The 14,028-nt window shown below is 43.2% G+C and overlaps 1 protein-coding gene across 2 annotated transcripts in view; it reads left to right on the top strand.

The window, feature by feature from the left end:
- Positions 1-225: 225 nt before the first annotated feature.
- LOC105542557 (G protein-activated inward rectifier potassium channel 2) overlaps positions 226-14,028 on the top strand; it is a 319,874-nt gene continuing 306,071 nt past the window's right edge. Inside the window, exon 1 of one of the 2 annotated variants that reach the window (XM_011984138.1) lies at positions 226-787. The gene's annotated coding sequence lies outside the window, so the exon portion shown is untranslated. Of the gene's footprint in view, positions 788-3,360; positions 3,494-14,028 lie in introns of those variants that run through there. The other variant, XM_011984139.1, reaches the window with a different exon arrangement.

Raw genomic sequence — 14,028 nt, 5'->3', positions numbered from 1 at the left:
CCAGTGTCATGTTGGAGAGGCGGGGGATGCTTGTTGGTTTGTGCCTAGCCCACCCCCACCAAGCCCGGTCCTCGGCGCGCTGAGACGCTAGCGGGTGTGGGCGGCGGGCTGGGCGTCTCTTGGTCTGTGGCTCTGTCCTGCCCGCCCCCGCCCCTTCCTCCCGGACCGCGCCGGCGCTGTGCGGCCTTTTCCCCAGCACGCGGCGCTGCGCTCGCTTTTATCTTGGAGCCGCGTCGCTTCGTGCGCTGCCAGCGGGGTTGAGCCAGTCGGCTGGAATTGAGTAGCATTCATTGAATCTGCGGATTTCATGACGTCTCTCTGCGTGGTCCATCACTTTTCTCCTAACCGGGGATTTTTTTTTACTTCTGCCACTCTTATCTTTCCCCGCTTCATTCCACCCAGTCTCCCTCCCCCGTCCCTGCCCAAACGCGTGCCCCTCCGCCCCTCCTTTGGCCCCGGTGCCCAGCCCTGCTCTCCGCGCTCGGCCGGAGGGAGCCAGTCCGGAGACGGCTGCACCTGGCTGGAGAGGCTGGGCGGGCGGAGGGGTGGAGACCCGCGGGCGCCGGGAAGCCGGACCTGGAGCAGGAGCAGCTGCGAGCAGAATGGAGTCTCCTAACAGCCTCTCGGGGCTGATGTGAAATTTGACCACCTGATTCCAGTTTTTTTCTTTTCCTTTTCTTTTTTGCATTTCCTTCCCTCGCCATCCGTCGTGTAGTGAATTGTTCAGTCTTGCTCCGTTTCGAGAGAGGAGATCATGATTGAGTGAAGCCACCCCGTCCGCAGCCAGGTAAGCGGTGCGCTGAGCTGATCGCAGGCGAGGAGCTGGCGTCCACCTGGGCGAGGCGTTCCGTGCTCTCGGGTCCTCGCTTCCCCGCGTCCCCTTCCCCAGCTCCGCCGTCGCCCCAGGCATCTCCACTCTCATGAGAAACATTGTACCCAAGTCAGCCGAAAGGCTAGGGAGAAGCCGGTTACATAACAGAAGGGGAATCTGTTTCATACGGTTTTCATTAGCGACTGAAACTCGCACGGGGGGCGGGGGGAGGAGGGGTCTGCATCCTTGGGCTTGCAGAAACCCAGTCAGTTATTGCAGACATCATTTCAACATCCGCTGGCAAAGACGAAATGCACTGATTAACTGGCAGGGGCGGCTTGTGGTGTAGTCATTTACAGTTGGGAAAAGCCCATTGTCTTTGTGGAAGGCAGTCTTCTTGTTCTGCTTTGCATGGAGAGGAGACAACACGAGAGGGAGGAAAAGTGAGGGTTGGGGACAAACATGCGGAGAATGGGAAACAGAATACTGTAACTCCTAACTGTTCTCTATCCGTAAAACCGAAGATGTGATATGAATCACATATCGAAGTGAATAGGAAGATCTCCCTAGGAGTAAACTGAATTATTTTGTAATTGGAAGGGTAGAAAAGACGCTTTAGATAAAATGAGATGTGTGTGGCATATAGGGGACTGGATGGCTGTGGATATTTGCTTCCCTGTGGATATATTTTCATTTTCATCAAGACATTAAGCTTGGATTAGTTTTTAAGTGAAATAACATCAGTATTCCCAATACCCAATAAAAGCCCAGTGGATCCACAGGTACATGTGTTGTACTAGGTGCAATATGGAGAGATTCTCAGGAGAAAAATATATCTTAATAGAAACAGCCACAGAGATAGGGTGAGGTTAGTGGAAAAACAAAATACCAGAATTTTCCAAAGAATTCCGCCTCCAAAAAAAAAAAAAAGGAAGAGAAAAAACAAAACAAAACACCACTACTCCAGTGTTTGGGAGTTGGAGATGTATTATATGTTTAGAGTGTTTCCCAACTGCTGTTATCCAAAGTCTGTCGGTCCCGGGGAGCCCCACGGTACCGGGGGCAATGCCACATCCTGCTAGCCCTGTTCCTTGCCTGCCTTTCTTTTGCTGAAAAAAAACGGAGAAAGGTGATGTCCAGGAACTGCTTAGGGAGAAAAAAGGGCTTGCTACCGTCAGGGCTGAGCTAACTGAGCTTCGCCCATTTTGCCTGGAGAAAGAGAAAGAGCTCGAGTCTCCATGGCGACCCAGGTGGGAGGGAAGACCGCAGCTCCAGTTACAGGGGAAAAAAATTGGACAAAACTTTCCCGGCTCCAGGCAAGGGAATAAGCCAGCCACGTGCCCTGTGGCGGGTCCCAGGGCATCAGTTGTGCCCAACTCCCTGACGGCGACGCTCGAGAGGGCGCCCAGAGCTGGTCGGTGTCCCTCAAACCTCCCGTAAGTTGCCCGGGGGCCGCCGAGGTGGTGGTTCCCGAGCGGGTTCCGGATTCAGCACCAAGGCCAGAGCCCAGGAGCCGCGGTTGCAGCCTCACCGGTCTGCAGCCCCCAGCGAACGGTACCCACTTCTTGGTCGCTGGAGGTCAATCACTTTCTATAAAGAAACGAGTCTTTGGCTCGTGCAGAATCTGGATATCAAATTACCCACGGAATTACGTGAGGCAAAGAAGCTTGCAAATCATCCATTTTATGCATGGCGGTGCATCGGGGAAACTATTCAGAATCAAGAACACTGGGACAGGGAAAGACCTGAGCTGAACTGAGAGTGGAGACAGAATTCCGTCCTCAGGGGGAGAAAAAGGACGTGCGCGCTCACAGACAGACACAGACACAGACAGACACACACACACACACACACTCTCACACACACTGTGATCCGTCCCTGACGAGGGTTGCTAGTTTCAGCTGAGTCCCTTTGGCTTTCAAAAGCATGCATCCCTTGCCCTCTCATGCTTCTCTCTTTAACTTTTTGTTGGGCATAGATGGCAGAAGGGAGCTGTGGAAGCACCCTGGTCAGCGAGAGGCCAGCCAACCAAGTTCGCTTGTTCGTTCGTGCTTTCTTTTTTTCTTTTTCTTTTTTTTTTTTTTTGAGATGGAGTCTCGCTCTGTCACCCAGGCTAGAGTGCGGTGGCTCTATCTTGGCTAACTGCAAACTCCGCCTCCTGGTTTCAAGCAATTCTCCTGCCTCAGCCTCCTGAGTAGCTGGGATTACAGGCGCGCACCACCACGCCCAGCTAACTTTTGTATTTTTAGTAGAGATGGGGTTTCACCATGTTGGTCAGGCTGGTCTCGAACTCCTGACCTTGTGATCCGCCTGCCTCAGCCTCCCAGAGTGCTGGGATTACAGGCGTGAGCCACCGTGTCCGGCCCAACCAAGTTCTTTCTAAGGGTCCTAGGACTCAAGAGGGTGGAGAAATAGTTTCCTCTCAGTCTAGACCTGGAAGAAATCAAAACGACACTGGTGAGCTCCCAAAAAGGAGAGAGAGTGTGTTAGCAAGATGAGAGCCAGTGATCACATCTTCAAGCCTGTGTGTGAGCAAGGTGGCTACATTTCCTAGGTTGCAGGCATAAGAAACCGAGAAACCGAAAGGAGTCTCTTCTCTTAATACAAACAAGGAAGAAACTGCAGGAGGGGAGGATTTATTACCATTCCAGTTCCATTTCAACATTTATACAGGGAAAACAGGTAAGTCCATCAAGCCCTCTGCTCTCACTTTACCGGAAGCTGGTCTTTGTCCTGCTCTCATCCTTTGTAGTAGGTCCCCCACCACACCACTGTACTGATATGAAGAGGAAAAATAATACAGGAAGGTGACAGTCATATTTTATATGGAATGCCTGTAAGATTGCCATCCAGGTGTTACAAGGTACAATTTGAATTGCATAGTCCTGGCAAGGTTTGGCAACTGGTTGGAAATGTTGATAATTCTTCACCAGTATCCCTGGCTGCTTTCCTGTTTTGTGGATGCACTCGTGTATGAGGTCTTGAGCTGGTTCTGGTTTGTTATTTTTAATGGTAAACAAGATATGATCCTGGTTTTCCTTGCTGGACTTTCCAAGTGTGACATGTTGTTTCTAAAGATATTGCATGCTGAGCACTCAGGATGTGGTTAAAGCCGTGTGTTTATACCTTCCAGTCTTTTCAAATGATTGCTAGTGAAGACAGAGCAATCTATTTCAAACCTAAGCAAAAGGATGAGTTATTACACTATTTCTTACATTTCAGTTCCTGATAGGTATTGGCAAGTTTATCCGTAATTTAGTTGATGAAAGGGTTGCTACCTAAAGTAGACAGAAGAAGTGATGCATGGAGTATTAAACAAAGCAGCTGTTCCCTGGGCTTTGTTCCGTCTGATATTATCAGCAGAAGGGAAGTAGACATTCATTATGAGGATGAAGCTATACAAGAATATAGACTGTTAGATAAACAAAGTATTTCTGAGTTCTAAAGTTCAATTTCTCTTATAAATTAAAAAAGGGGGGTGGTGTCAATAATCTAGGTATATGAAATTACTCAGTCAATAATCTTTACTTCTGGTAGATTCCATGCTCACATATTCAGTTCTTATGCACCAAACTATGACTTGTTTTCTTCCTATTGATGAACAAAGTGTCACTATGCCCTTTGCAGTCAATAGCATACTCAAAAATAATTGGTTTACTCATTTCAAATAAGATTTGTTAAGGAGAGCAAATTGTGAAAATTTGCCCCCATTTACTTGGTTGCATTTTGCTATTTTAAAAAAGTCGTTTTGATACCTCATCTAGGTATTGCCTAAACAATAGTTACCTCATCTAGGTATTGTCTAAACATTGGTATGTAGTGTTTTCCTTTGTGTGACACAGGTCTTTAACACAGAGGACTTACATGAACTGTTTCCCTTGAGAACATAGAAGGACTTTTAATTCAGTCTCGTATTCCTCCCTATCATCTCAGTCTACCTCTACTTTATAGGGGAAAAAAATTACAATAGTTATTTAAGAAGTGATAGAAAAAAATTCACTGGAGATTAAAAATAAAATACCCTTATGGAGTCTTAACCCCATTCACGGATTTTCGCAGGTAGAAAATGTGCTGTCCTCAAAGGTTTAGTGTTGACCACGTAAACCTTAATGAAAACAAGATAAACCCTCTTCATGGAAAGGCAGGCAGATAAGGTGAAGCTCTTCTCTTTTTCACCAGTTCTTCCTTTATCAAATGATATGTAAGTAATATGGAAATGGAAATGGACCAGAGATAGGCAGAGTAGGAGGAAGGAAGAAAGTGAGGGGAAAAGGCAGTTCCTTATTGCTACCAGCTTTAAAGTGATAATACTTTTCAAAGTAAGGTTGGTTTTTCTAAGTTCATTGTATTAGAACTTTAAGTTTGGTGGAATTAAGATGTTTAGATTCAGTTAATTTGGATGTATAGCTTATTGAGATGGCATTTGTTGTTTCTTCACTTTATCTTCAATAATTGACATTTAAGTATTGCTTCATTCTGGAGTTTTACAAAATTATTAAATTTGGTAATACCAGTAAGGGGGAAATTGGCAGTTAAGTTGAAAAATCATCAAAACACTTTTGTTGAATTAGAGTTTTCTTTTTAATTGTAGTAAAAGTGTTTGGAGAGATAGAAAAATAAAATGTAGCTGTTTAGGATAAAAATACATTTTAAAATGCATTTTAAATAATTATTTCTAGAAATAATTAGGCTCCAGTAAAAAGAAGAGATAATCACAATTGCAGTTAATGCTCTAATGGTATTCTGAATTTCCTCTGGCAAAGGACTAGAATATACATATACTTGCTATCATTTTAATAACTTTAAATAATAGTGAATTTATTTTTCTCAAAGAGCAGTCTCATCATTAAAAGAATAGTCTGTATCCTCTCTAAACTGTGGCTTTGATCTAACCACACCTGCTAATCAATTGGAAATATTCATTTATTTATTTGTTACCAAATTGAATTATTGTTTACACAAACCTCAGAGAATGATTTTGTGCAGGGTGCAATGTTTGAATGGTCATTCAGATCTGTATTTTATCTGGAATGCAGTAAGGCCATCGATCAATTTTCCCAATTACAATGTGTAAAATTAATCCTAAATTTTAACCAAGTGACTTTTTAATTTATGTCTATACAAATGTATCCAAGTCCGATTAAACCCATTCTCTCCTTGAGTCTCATGTTTATCATTTTTTTCTGTATGGCTGTGCTTAGGACCAGGAATCATTCAGTACTGGTGATTCTTTTAGTGAACAGATTTTGGCTAACGTGCATCACTGATCTTATTCCCAGTCACAGAGATGTGGTTTCTGATATGAAATCCTTACAAAAGGAACCAGAAAGTGCATTGGTAGCTAAAAAGATCTATGTCCTTGCCAACAACTGTTCTGGTGGACTAAATCTGAAGGTAGTATATACAATGTGGGAGACATATCTATAAATTAAGTTTAAATACTGTGGCAGTTTCCTCTTTAAACTTACAGACATCTACTTTTTTCTTATCCATTGATTTTTTTAGTGATGCTCTAAATTCCTCTTGTATCATCTAGCAAGAACTTGTACAAGTTTGACAACGTGCTTGGTAGGCCGTATTGCTCTGTGATTAAGACCACAGGCTCTGATGTTTCTCACTAACTGAATCTGCATCAAGGTCTAGGTGTATCTGTCAGTATTTGCTAAGTTTGGTGCAGTAACGGCAACCCCAGCATCTCAGTGGCTTACAAAACAAAGGCGTATTATTCCCTGGAGCTCTGTGCCTCTGCTGGTCAGCTGTGGTTCTGCCCCCTGTGTCTTCTTCATTCTGGAATTCAAGATCAAGAATCGATCTGGTCTGGAACGCTGCATCCCAGTATCAGAGGAAAAGGAGACTCCCAAGTTAAGCAATGGCCCTTAACATTCTTGCTCACATATGGCACAAGTCATCCACTCACATTCCATTGGTCAGACAATTCACATGTCACACCAGTGCCAATGATCAGTGGGAAGGAGATGTATATTTCTCCCACAGTGAAGCACTGCAAGCCATGCAGCAACAGGTGGAGATACCTAATCTTTCAGGGAGGGAAGAGAACAATTGGAGGCAATTATGTAATCCACTATGCTAACTGTGTGATCTTAATCAACTTTATGCCTTGGTTTCCCTATCATAAAATAACAACAATAAGAGTATTAGTAGGCCGGGCATGGTGGCTCAAGCCTGTAATCCCAGCACTTTGGGAGGCCGAGACGGGTGGATCACGAGGTCAGGAGATCGAGACCATCCTGGCTAACACGGTGAAACCCCGTCTCTACTAAAAAATACAAAAAACTAGCCGGGCGTGGTGGCGGGCGCCTGTAGTCCCAGCTACTCACGAGGCTGAGGCAGGAGAATGGCGTGAACCCGGGAGGCGGAGCTTGCAGTGAGCTGAGATTCAGCCACTGCACTCCAGCCTGGGCGACAGAGCAAGACTCCGTCTCAAAAAAAAAAGAGTAATAGTAAACAATAAGAGTAACATAATATGTTATCATAAAATAATAACAATAAGAGTAATAGTAACAATAAGGGTAACATTTCATAACAATAGAAATGTTATGAGGATTCACGTGATAATGTAAATAAAGTTCTTAGCACACGCCGGGAGCAGTGGCTTATGCCCATAATCCCAGCACTTTGGGAGGCCAAGGTGGGTGGATAACTTGAGACCAGCCTGGCCAATGTGACAAAACCCCATCTCTACTAAAAATACAAAAATCAGCCAGGTGTGGTGGCGCATGCCTATAGTCCCAGCTACTCAGGAGGCTGAGGCACAAGAATTGCTTGAACCTGGGAGGCAGATGTTGCAGTGAGCTGAGATCACACCACTGCACTCCAGACTCTGTCTCCAAAAAAAAGTTCTTAGTACAATGTCCAGCACAAAGTAGGCACTTTATAAATAGCAGATGTTGTTATTCATTTATTGCAATGTGGCAATAACTTCAGTTCTTGATGAGTCTGTGAATACTATATTAATTAGAAAGCTCTTGAAACAGAAAATTTTTAAATCTCACTAATTTAGCAAAATAGAAGAGTTCTGTCATTCACATAAATCTAATTGGTTGATGCCATACAAGGACCCAGGCTGTGGACACTTTGTCGTCTTTAGCACATGGCTTCTAATATCTCCTGAGTGGTGATATCCAACTAGCAGACAAGGAAAGAGGGAGAGTAGATGATTATGTAGAAGATTTTAATGATCCGGGCCTGGAAGTAATGTATATCACTCCTATTCATATTCTATGGTCATACCTAACTGCAAGAGTAGCTGCAAACTGTAGTTCAGCTCTGTATCCAGGAGGAGGGGAAACTGGTAGGGTGAACACACTGGAGTCTTTGGTATGCATGCCCAATATAAATGTCTGGCAACAAAGAAATACAGCTAATGTAAATCAGGAATATAGTAAGGCAGAGGAAATGATTTGTCCCCGTGGTGAAAAGATTCCTGGTAGAGATAATATTTCCTGGTGCCCTTGAATCATTCTTTAGTGGTGTATTTTTTAAAACAAATTAATTGGGATATTTTGACTTTTGGAGGAGGTGTAGATGATTCTTAACAAAAGAGATGCAAATATATATTGTTTGATTTCTGTTAGCTGATCTGTTAAAGTAGACACAAAGGAGAAAAGCCAACTTCACAACCCATGCTCAAAAGCAATGTTCTAATGCTGACAATTACACCCACATTGTGTCTAAGAATGCTGAAGAATTAGATGCTGTCTTCTAATATCTGGCACTTGCTGTTGACTAGCAATTTGCATTTTGTTTTAAATCACATAAATGTCTATAGGTTAGACACATGCTGTAAGTTTAGGTTGAATTAATCTACTAATAGTCATTGTTCTCCTGAAAATAGACCATGTAATTTGTAAGTAGTGTTTGAGAACCTCTGCTTCCCTCAAGGAGAAAAGTTGGAAACTGACTTCCATACCTTTTCACTAGAAGCAAAAGAACAGCTTTAATGCCAAACTTACAACCTGGAAAAGAGAATTGTCAGGGAGAAATGTATGAGAAGACTATGAGAGGAAGAACCAGAAGAAACAGGGTGGTGATCCATAATGCTTCTAGTTCTCTTACATCGTTTCCATTTCCCTAACTCAGATATCACAGCCACCTACACTCATGCAGGGGAAAACATTAGGAAACTGAAATAGTAAATACCAGTAATGCATGTTAATCCTTCCATGGGGCAGTAATACCGGATTAGAAAACTCTTGACTTCTTCAAATATCTTGCCATTCCAAAGTAAATAATGTCTCCTAGTGGAACTTCTGTTTAATGAAGAGAATGTTTTTGAGGAGAGGATTTATTTCACTGCCACATTCAATCATTTCAATTTAAAAGGGATGTAATCCAACAATCTATGTGCAGAAGGAAATAGGCAGGACAGTAGGTGAGTCCAAACTGTGTAATATTAGAGTAGATGAAAGAATTAGGGGTGTTTTCCCTGGAGAATATGTGGAGGAGGAGCCATGATAGTTGTTTTCAAGCATCTTGCTATTTGAAGATGAAGGAAAGATTATAATTGTTCTGCTGGGCTCTCAGGGATAAAAGTGGGGCCCAGCAGTAGAAGCTACAAAGTGACATATTTTGGTTCAACATAAGAAAGCATTTTCAGTAGTCAGAGCGGGACAGAGGGAATATGATCGGTCTTCTCTGCGTTTTCACAGTTCTGAATTCTTTGTCACTAGAACATAAAGAAGCTGAGAAAGCTAGGAACTGGGGTTGGAGTTCACGTATTTCAAAGTCTCTGCCAACACGGAGCACTTCTAATGGCTGTGAGAGAAACAGTGCCCTTCAGCCTCAGTCCGCAAATCAGACTGGACCTCACCACTCTATGGGGCCATTGCTTTGACTTAGGGAGCCATCATTTCTCTATAAAAGAAGTGAATCACATTTAACCAAAAATGACATCTCAGTCCCTACACGAACCTTGTGGTCTATGAGAGTGGGTCTGGAATGCAGTGATCACATGACCGAGAAGAGGCAGGGTACAGGACCCACTGCTCACGGAAAAGCTTTACCCTGGCTTTATGTTGTCAACAAGCTACCTTCAGTCAAAAGACAGGGAACGAAATCTCTCTTTGGAGGCTTTTGCATCACCTTACAGTCTTTTCAGAGCCAAGACTCTATGACGAGTTAGGCAGAGCACACTTCAGATTCTTAGACGTCTCTAACATGTAAAATATAGTGCTACTAACATGTAATTCCTACTCTCAAGAAATCCAGTTTCAATAATGGCAAAGAAGGGGTAGATTCCTTCCTCTTCAGCTGTCTCCCAAGGTCTCCCCACTGAATACCCTAAACATATTCACCCTCTTGAATTTTCATTAGCCCTCCTGGGGTGGCTAGGCCCACAGCAGTAAAGCATATAAAGAGAGGGCAGAAAGAGGAGGGCAAATAAAGAACCTATGACATTATGTGTTGTCATAAGAGGGATTCTTTCATTGGAAGAAAGGCCGAATTAGGTGGTGGCCCTTTTTTTTTTTTTTTTTTTTTTAATCAGCACTCAAGGAGGGTTGGGCCCAAGCCCACACTTCACATGTCACCTTGACTGACCACAGGTGGGGGTCTCTGTGGGCAAAAGGAGGCATCAGAGCTGATGAAAATCAGCTGAGGTCAGTGGTTCCCAAAGCGTGTCCTTGAACCAGCAGCAGCATCACCAGGAAGCTGGCTACAAATGCAAATTCTCAAACCTACCCCCAATCTACTGGATCAGGAACCCTGAGGACAGGTCCAATCATCTGCCTATCCCCTCCAGGGATTCTGATGCATTCTAAAGGGTGGGAGCTACTGGCTTAGGTGTCCCTCAGATCTGCTTTAAGGAGGAACCCAGACACAATGCCCCTTCTCACAGCCTTCTTCCCACAATAAAGACCTCTGAGTGCATGCTCATGCAAGAGCCATGCAGAGTCGCAACTAGAGATGGAATGCCAGAAAGCCCACTGCCAAGGCAGATTTAACCTGGACTCAATGTCTAGGTGCAGGGGAAAAGCAAAAACAAAAAGCTTTTGGTCCATCAGAAAAAATATGCATGATCACACTAAGTTGCAAAGATTATGACCACAAAGCAAGGACTGGATTCTCTGTTATGCAGGTTATTTAAATAAACTGCTTAGTACTTTGGAATTATAGTTAATCCATCCTGAAGTTTCTTTGTTCTTTTCAAAATTAGTAGTCTCATTTATTATCCTTTAAATAAAAGACACTATCAGTGAATAAGAATGTTGTACTCTTGAGAAAACCCATATTAAGAAAATTGAATAGAGGGCTTATCACAGCAGACCTTCATGCAGTCAAGTGAGGAATAATTATATAACATTTAGTTTCATTCAAAACATCTCCTGACCACCTTCATATTGCCAGAAACTGGCCTTTCATAGCTATGTCCAGAATTGTCTTAGCTTCTTGGGTTAGTCAGTCAGCAAATCTCTGCTAAGTACCTACTATCTAAAGAAGACAAGGGGACATAGGAAAAAAAAAGAAGTCCTGATTTCACTTCCCAGAGGCCTTAAACTTAGAAAATGAGAGTATTGATGAAACAATAATGTACACAAAGAAGCATAGCATTACACAAGAGTATGGTACTAGACTTTAAGTGAGGGAGGAGAACATTAATAAGGGCTGGTATCTGCAGAAAACATCCAGGGATGTGGGGAAATGTGAAGGAGTCTTGGAAGAAGAGTAGTGTTTTGTGGCTTAGTAAGGTTTTCCCAAGAGAAAGGAGGGCTTTCCAATGAGGAACCCACCTATAGGTTGGTGCAAAAGTAGTTGTGGTTTTGCCATTACCCGTATATGGGGCATGTTGGCAATGAGGATTGATCAGGCAGGGGTATGGTCTACCACACCATGGAAATCAGAGCGCCGCACATTGGCATGGTACATGAGCTCGTAGCTCTTGGAGAAGCGACTGCTTTGATTGGGGGCAAGTGGGAGGAAATACAGGGATTTTAATCTGGCAGTCATGAGCAAGACAGGGTTAAATACTGGGATTAGGACACACAGCTAGGACACTGATGAGAAGGCAAGAAACCCTAAGCATGTGCAAAGCAGTAAACAAGTAATAGAAAAATGGACCCGCTTTAGTGTCATCAGTAGTGCTGAGAGCAGATAATCACTCATGAGCCGAGAGAGCAGGCTGATGATGGATTCTGCCCAAAGAAAGCTCTCACACCACGCTGCATGGGCCAGAGGGAGCGCACGTGGCTGCAGTCCAGGCGCAGAGTGTTGAGGTTGTTCCAGTGAATAAATAGCAGTGCTGGGCAGAGAGCTAGGTGAGCTGCTGCAGCAGCCAGATAGGGCTGTGGTGTATTGTCACTTTCTCGTGCAAGGTTTTGGCTGGCAGAGTTTAAGAGCATGTTTTTGGGGATTTGCTGTGAATGGGAAATGTGTTAATCCTGAATATGATGGGACCATTTTATTTTGTGATCTGGAGCAGACAGTGGACAAGACTCCTTTTTTTCTCATGTGCAAAAACAATGTTACTTGATGTTCATCTCCTAGTCATTCAGTCATATCTGTCAAACTACAAACCTTCTCTCTGCCCATGAGGTAAAACTCACTTATGCTTTGATAGAAGTCACTGGGAATTTAGCCTGGCTCCCAAGCAGCATGAATGGAGACCCCATGAAAACAAGGAGTCTATGGTAAAAATATAAAATGGGGTTTATGTGGAACCCACCTTAGTCTGCAAATAATCTTTATGGCACAGCCCACTACTTCAGTATAGTGATAAGTGTGGGTCAGTCTAGAACTTCCAAGTAAGTGAAGATAATTTTTTTCAAGACCACAAAATTATACCAAAAAAAAAAAAAAAAAGAACAAAAATACCTTGCTGTCAATGAACTTTATTTTTCAGGGAAATTGTTGATTTGGCTGGCACCACTGAGATAGTCTTCTCTATTCCTGTCATGTGCATAAGTGGAGTTTATTTTAAGTTAGCAAGGCTGAGTCTTTTGTGAGATTCAGCTCTCATGGGAAGTACAGAGTGGTTATCTTGGCCACTGGGATAATAGCTAGAACATGGGATCCTGCATCAGGAGGTATATTTCACCTGAAAATCCCTGGGTTATAAATCACCCAAACAATACCGAAGTCATTCACAATAGCCCACCCACAAAGAGTGTGAAACCTGGACTTTAGAGCAGCTGATAGAAGGGATGACATTGTGGTTTCAGCAACCCAAAAAACTGTTGTGGGATAGGAGAATTTAATTAAAACCCACCAGCCATTTTCAAATACACCCCCAATATTTTCATTGCATTAATAAGGTTTTCTTAAAATGATCAGTTATTCAACAATACTGGATTTTTTTTGGTACTCTCAACCAATACAAAGTAAATTGTCCTTTTATTACAAAGTAGGTGTCAGGAGGCTGTTAGCACTAAAGACAGACCCTGGGTGTCCTGGAGAAAAATCATAACCTCATTTGACTACCTGAGTCCTTGCAATGTGCAAGTATTGTAGTTCATTTCTTTCTTCAGGTAAAGAATCTGGACTCAAGTTGCTTCTTCATTTTTTTTAAATTTCCAGATGAACTGTTGATATTGCTAAAATAAGGCAAGACTTATACATGGAGAGTGATAAACAGTGAGGAGCCCTGTGTGTCTGTCCTGGCTTCTTCCCGTGTCGTTTCAGACGTTGGTAATCTGACTGAGTCATTTGTGCTTCATATTCCAACCACAAAACAGATCCAATCACTCTGTCCCCTTAAGGCACCCCAAGATTCCATACAATGGTCAATTGCATGATGTATTAGTCCATTCTTACGCTGCTAATAAAGACATACCTGAGACTGGGTGATTTATAAAGGAAAGAGGTTTAGTGGACTCACAGTTCCACATGGCTGGGGAGGCCTCACAATCGTGGTGGAAGATGAAAGAAGAGCAAAGGCACATCTTACATGGTGACAGGCAAGAGAGCTTGTGTGGGGGAACTCCCCTTTACAAAACCATCAGATCTCATGAGACTTATTCACTACCATGAGAACAGTATGGGGGAAACTACCCCCATGGTTCAGTTATCTCCACCTGGCCCCACCCTTGACACATGGGGATTATTACAATTCAAGGTGAGATTTGAGTGGGGATACAGCCAAATCATATCATGAGAAAAGACAAGAGGGATCTCACTGAGTTGGCAAAGAAAGAAAAAACACTGAGTAGGACGTTGAAGCTCTTAGCACCTGAAAAGGAATTGCAGACAATTGTTTCTAATAA

The sequence above is a fragment of the Mandrillus leucophaeus genome, unplaced genomic scaffold (assembly GCF_000951045.1).
Source record: "Mandrillus leucophaeus isolate KB7577 unplaced genomic scaffold, Mleu.le_1.0 Scaffold262, whole genome shotgun sequence".
Lineage (NCBI taxonomy): Eukaryota > Metazoa > Chordata > Mammalia > Primates > Cercopithecidae > Mandrillus > Mandrillus leucophaeus.
Note: the sequence above shows the minus strand (reverse complement) of the source record. Positions and strands in the feature narration are given on the sequence as shown.